At 50.0% G+C, this 6,618-nt stretch overlaps 1 protein-coding gene across 1 annotated transcript in view; it reads left to right on the top strand.

The window, feature by feature from the left end:
* The window catches only part of OLIG1 (oligodendrocyte transcription factor 1), a 30,445-nt gene extending 25,097 nt beyond the window's left edge, over positions 1 to 5,348 (top strand). The window contains exons 3-4 of the transcript XR_007155467.1: positions 1,374 to 1,379; positions 5,336 to 5,348. The gene's annotated coding sequence lies outside the window, so the exon portion shown is untranslated. The remainder of the gene's footprint in view (positions 1 to 1,373; positions 1,380 to 5,335) is intronic.
* The last annotated feature ends 1,270 nt before the right edge of the window (positions 5,349 to 6,618 follow it).

Consider the following 6,618-nt stretch of genomic DNA (forward strand, 5'->3'; position numbering starts at 1 on the left):
AAAGTTGCTTTTAATATTAAAACCAAATAGGAATTGACCAAAATTCTCATCCTTATAATCTGAAGCTTTAGTTGATCAGAGAGAGAAGGAGAGAGTCAGAGAAAGATGCCGTAACAGGTTGCTGGGCAGTTTGTAGAATTTGTGTATAATATGAGCTTATAATATGAGCTTATAATATGAGCTCCGTCTGTTTGGACGGAGGAGGAGATTGTACCAGATGGACACGAACACAGCACACTTCAGGTTTCCAAGGGCTGCTTGCGACAGCGGGCTGGGCGGATGTCACCTATTTACCAGACGTGGAAGAGTCAACCTTAACCAGATGCCCCCCTTTACTGTGTGCCTTTGGGCAAAGGTGAGGTTCTGGCCATGGTACCAGTGGACCAAGCCGACTTGGGAGTAAGGGAATGACAACCAAAGGGGTCACAAAGTTGCAGCATCCACACTCAGCTGGAGACCTCCTCTGCCCATTCTCTAGCACAGAGCCCCGAGTGGCAAGCCAAAACAAACTTGCCAGATTGTTCAGAGGCAGAAGAATGAGGCAAAGAGAACGTGCCCTTTCTCCCTTGGATCGCCTCAGGTGGTGGGACAGCAAACTCCAGTCCCTCTCTGAAGTCACCTGAAGAAGGTCGAGGGGATGTCAGGTCAGAAACGCCTTCTCAGACAATCCATCCCGGGTTTCCAGGAAAGCAGTGACTGTTTCCTTTTCAAACAGAACAGGAGGAGAGAACATTTCCAGGGTCTTTTAGAACTCACGCAGACTATAGATGAGCATTTTTAAAAAACAGTAATTAGTGTTTCTTTTTGATTCTAACCTGATGATGCAGGTTCATGTTAAGTTCAAACAAACGCTGAACTAGAGAGAAGAAGAAAATGTATAGCATGAGTAATCCCACCTCCCAGAGATAACCTGTTCACATTTACAACTGTTTCCTTCCGGTTGGTTTCTCTATGTATACATAATTAGAACATATACTTTTATTTCTTTTTTTTTAATTTTTTTCAACGTTTTTATTTATTTTTGGGAGAGAGAGAGACAGAGCATGAACGGGGGAGAGGGAGAGAGAGAGGGAGACACAGAATCGGAAACAGGCTCCAGGCTCTGAGCCATCAGCCCAGAGCCTGACGCGGGGCTCGAACTCACGGACCGCGAGATCGTGACCTGGCTGAAGTCGGACGCTTAACCGACTGTGCCACCCAGGCGCCCCATATACTTTTATTTCTTACAAAGCTGGGATCATGTGGTTGGCATTATTTCGTGTCCTCTCTTTTATTATTTTATATTTAATTTTTGTTGGTTTCAAGTGTCTGACATAATGAGTTGTGTTTGTTTTTTATTATTTATTGTTTTAATTTACATCCAAGTTAGTTAGCATATAGTGCTACAATGATTTCAGGAGTAGATTCCCGTGGTTCATCCCCGATGTATAACACGCAGTGCTCATCCCAACAAGTGTCTTCCTGAATGCCCCTCACCCATTTAGCCCAACCCCCAACCATGCCTCCAGCAACCCCGTTTGTCCTCTGTATTTAAGAGTCTCTTATGTTTTGTCCCCCTCCCTGTTTTTTTTGTTGTTTCTGCTTCCCTTCCCTTCTGTTCATCAGCTTGGTATCTTAGATTCCCCATATGAATGAAGTCGTATGATATTTGCCGGTCTCTGACTAATTTCGCTTAGCATAATACCCTCCAGTTCCATCCACGTAGTTGCAAATGGCAAGATTTCATTCTTTTTGATGGCCGAGTAATACTCTGTTGTATATACATACCACATCTTCTTTATCCATTCATCCATCGATGGACATTTGGGCTCTTCCCATACTTTGGCTATTGTCGATAGCGTTGCTATAAACATTGGGGGGCATGTGCCCCTTCGAATCAGCACACCTGTATTCTGTGGATGAATGGCTAGTAGTGCAATCCTGGGTCATAGGGTAGTTCTATTTTTAATTTTTTGAAGAACCTCTATGTTTAAATTTTTTTAATGTTTGTTTTTGAGATACACACACACACACACACACACATACACACACAGAGCACTAGTGGGGGAGGGGCAGAGACAGGCAGAGACACGTAATCGGTAGCAGGTTCCAGGCTCCGAGCTGACAGCACAGAGCCCCGCCTGGGGCTCAAACTCATTAGCCGTGAGATCATGACCTGAGCCTCAGTAGGACGCTTAGCTGACTGAGCCACCCAGGCGTCCAGTCTCTTTTTATTTTAATAGTCTATCAAAGCATGAGGAGATAGAGTGCTCCAAGAAGATCTAGGAACAGTAACGGTTGTAACACAGTTCGTGATGGTGTTACAGTTTGCATTTTTTTACAGTCTGGATTATGCACGGGACTTTTCTCCAGGGAGCTGAGAGTATTTTTAACTCACTTTCTTAATGGACCTGGAGAAAAGGGAAAATGCAGAGCTGAGACTGTGTAAGGAAATAGGATGACTTCTTGGAGTCACACGGTCAAGTCATAATCAGAAGCAGAAGCAGACTGCAATCTCCGCTCTGCAGTTGGGGAAGCAGGGCCTTACGCTGGACACGGGCAGGTAATACACCACACACACACACACACACACACACACACACTCACAGAGGCAGATAATACCACACACACACACACACACACACACAGAGGCAGGTAATACCACACACACACACACACACACACACACATACACACACACACAGAGGCAGGTAATACCACACACACACACACACACACACACACTCACAGAGGCAGATAATACCACACACACACACACACACACACACACAGAGGCAGATAATACCACACACACACACACACACACACACACAGAGGCAGGTAATACCACACACACACACACACACACACACACACATACACACACACACACAGAGGCAGGTAATACCACACACACACACACACACACACACACACTCACAGAGGCAGATAATACCACACACACACACACACACACACACAGAGGCAGGTAATACCACACACACACACACACACACACACACACACACATACACACACACACACAGAGGCAGGTAATACCCCCCCCCCCCCCACACACACACACACACACAGAGGCAGGTAATACCACACACACACACACACACACACACACACACACAGAGGCAGGTAATACCACACACATACACACACACACACACACACACAGTGGAAGGTTGTGGTCACCCTGAAGGTTGGGAAGAAGGGGACCCTCGTCGTGGCCCCCCCTCTTGCTGTGACCCTCTCCTGGGAGCTGCGAGGGTCCCCGATGGCTCATCACCCGTGCTGCGCCGTGCGGGCTGAGAGTCGTAATGCCTTCGTCTGTGTCCTCCCACAGAAGGAGCAGGAGGACCGATCGCTCCGCACAAAGGCCTGAAGTACTCATGTGAAAGGTCACTAAAGTACCGTCATCTGGGCGGGGGAGGGGGCCCAGAGACAGGCCGCTCTTGGAGAACAACAGAACAGGGGCAGGATCTTAACCTCGGCCTGGGGCCCGGGATGCCGGGTGGGGGAGGGGCACAAAGTGTTCCGTAGGAGCCAGAGGGACAAGGCAGGGAGGATGCTTGGGCCTCCCTCCACAGCTCTGCCGGGAAGCTCACCACTCTCATTCGTTCCCCAGGCCCCACAGGTGACAGGGTGGCCTGAAAGGACAGAGGAATCGGGAGGACCAGCCCAGGGACACTCCTCCGGGCTTCGGGATGAGGCCCCACCCGTGAGCCCCCTCCTGGGGGAATGGGCCACGCTGGGAAGTCGGGGTGTGCTGCGTGGAACCCCATGAAACACAACTTTCGTGAAACCTTCAGGTACTCCACACGTTACGTGCATCAAATTCGATACCACTTAATGTCGTATTGGAGCATGTAAATGTGGCAAAGATTGACGAAGGAAACCAGAGGGTGGAAATGGAAAACTGAACAAGAGAAAAAGTGCTCTCCACTTGCCCAAGTGGCAGTGAGTCGGGGGCAAAGGACCCCTGGCGTTCATTCTTCCTTGGGACACTCAAATGTAGCCCAAAGGACACCAGTGCCCTGAGGGGATGCGATCTAGGAGCTGCTGAAGGCTAAGACCCAAGGCGGATCCCTGCTGCTTTATGCAGTATTTTAAGATATGTACCTGGGGGCGCCTGGGTGGCTCAGTCGGTTAAGCGTCCGACTTCAGCTCAGGTCATGGTCTTGCAGTTCGTGAGTTCAAGCCCCGCATCAGGCTCTACGCTGACCGTGCGGAACCTCCTTGGGATTCTCTCTCTCTCTCTCTCTCTCTCTCTTCCTGCCCTTCCCCCACTTGCAGCTGGGCGCTCTCTCAAAATAAATAAACATTAGAAGGGGAAATGTGAACCCGAAAAAAATCAAACAGCACTTTTGAGGCCATAGGCAACTCATTTCAAACACCCAGTGCCTCTGTTTGCCTCATCTGTAAAGAGGGATTATTTTGAAGATGTTTTGAAGAAACGTGCTAATATATGTAAAAAGCTTGGAAGAGCACCGGACCCGTAAGCTCCCCGTAACTGCTGATTACCACCATCCCCATCCCCATCATCACTGGGGGGCAGAATTCTTGGTGAATTTAATTTCTTTCCTTTGTTGTCTGGAATGGCTGCCATGATGATGGACTGTTACTACAATGAGAAAAGCCAAACCTTTTTTTTTTTTAAGAAAGAAAGGACTTCACAGCTGCCTTCCAGAGCCAGAGTTGGCTGGCTGGCCAGAGATCTCCTGGCTAGAGATGAGCCAGGAGAGGAATGACACAAAGGAAAGGGGCCTCCTCTCCAACAGAAATGTGCCTCTTTTGAAATTAAAAGGGGGATATAGGTTAAGGTTAAGGTTGGGGTTTTCCTCCCCGCACCACAGAGCACATAGGAAACGATGCCTTCCACGGCACACGGGCCACTTTGCCTGCACTGAGCGCTGAGCCAGGATAGTCCCAGGCCAACCAGGCCACGCTGGTCACCGCAGCGGCCAAAGGGCTCAAATCTCCAGGCGTACGTTGACCCCGTACATGTACGTGAGCTAGGGAATTCTGAAAGCTTTGCTCCGGGTCCCAAGATTTAAACCACAAAGCTGAGCACAAAGCATCCTCGGTTGTCTCGGGGCAGAGAGAGTTAAGTGTCCTGGAGTTGGAGAGGCCGGGAGACACATCAATGAGAAGTCAAATCCACCCCTGGTCCCCTCTGTGGGAGAACACTGGCCCTGAGGCAAAGCCCTGTCCTGGGGACACACCGGGCAATGGACTGTCCTGCGTTGTGTTTTCTAAAAGGACGCCCTCACTGAAGACGCTGACAGCCCCAGGGATGCTGTGCCGAGCACCCAGAACCAGGGTGACCCGAGAAAGTCCCCCGCAGCACATCTGAGCTGTAAGACACCCAGGAAGGAGAACGCAGGGGACAGTCTGGAGTAGCTTGGAGTTTAGAGGAGGAAGTCTAAACCAACTTTACGGAGGAGTGCTGGAAAAGGGTTTTGACTGGCTCCGCTGGGGAAAGAAAAGCCTGTGTCTCAGTTTCCAGTGGTTTCTAGGACACAGTACCATGACTTTAGGGGCATAAGCAACAGAGATGTGTTCTCTCACTCTTCTGGAGACCGGGAGTCTGAAAGGCAGGGCCACATTTCATCCAGAGCTCTAGGTGAGGATGCTTCCTTGCCTCTTCCAGCCTCTGGTGGCTGCAGGTGTCTCTGGCTTGTGGCTGTGTCCCTCATGCCCCCGCCTCTGCTGCCACAGGGCTTTCGCCTTCTATGTGTTTCTCTTCCTTGCGTCTCTTATTAGGACACTTGTCACCGGATTTGGGGCCCACCTGGGTAATCCAGGATGATCTCACCTCAAGATCTCTGCATCTGCAAAGACCCTTTTCCTAAATAAGGTCACATCAGGGGTTCTGAGGTTAAGATGTGAGTCTAGCTTTGAGTGTGTGTGTTGGGGGGCGGGGGGAGGGAGGGGAACCATTCCACCTACTAAAGCCTGAGAACAAAGAATGGTAGAAAACAAAGCAAGGGAGGGTCATCTGGGCTTTTTCCAAAAAGGCCCACGTGGCTGATCACAGAGCCGATCTGGGTTCTAACCTTCATTTCTCAGTCCAATCCTTACCACCGCCGGCAACCCCAAAAGGTTCACGACTCAGTGTGTGATCTTACCCTTACAAGGTGCTTTTCCAGACCTCCGCTCCCTACCGACCAGCAACCCCCTGCCTCCCATCCTTGTCAGCAGATGACCCCACCTCCAGCATCACATAGGAATTAGAAGCCCTCACACGGGCACACTCTTATTTTCCCAACCCCACACTTACCTGTATCCGGGGCGCCTGGGTGGCTCAGTCGGTTAAGCGTCCCACTCTTGGTTTTGGCTCAGGTCATGACTTCACAGTTTCGTGAGTTGCAGCCCGGCCTCAGGCTCTGTGCTGACAGCGAGGAGCCTGCTTGGGATTCTCCCTCTCCCTCTCTCTGCCCCTCCCCCGACTTGCACGGTCTCTGTCTCTCTCAAATAAATAAATAAACCTAAAGCAAGACATTCACAACAAACCTGCCTGTATCACGGTCGCCTTCCCCTGGGTTCCTCCCTCCCACTGCTAAGAAAGCAACATCTCCCCTTCTCTGGTGGATTCTTTCCCATTTTTTAAGCACAGGCATTTTTCCC

The sequence above is a fragment of the Prionailurus viverrinus genome, chromosome C2, assembly GCF_022837055.1.
Source record: "Prionailurus viverrinus isolate Anna chromosome C2, UM_Priviv_1.0, whole genome shotgun sequence".
NCBI lineage: Eukaryota > Metazoa > Chordata > Mammalia > Carnivora > Felidae > Prionailurus > Prionailurus viverrinus.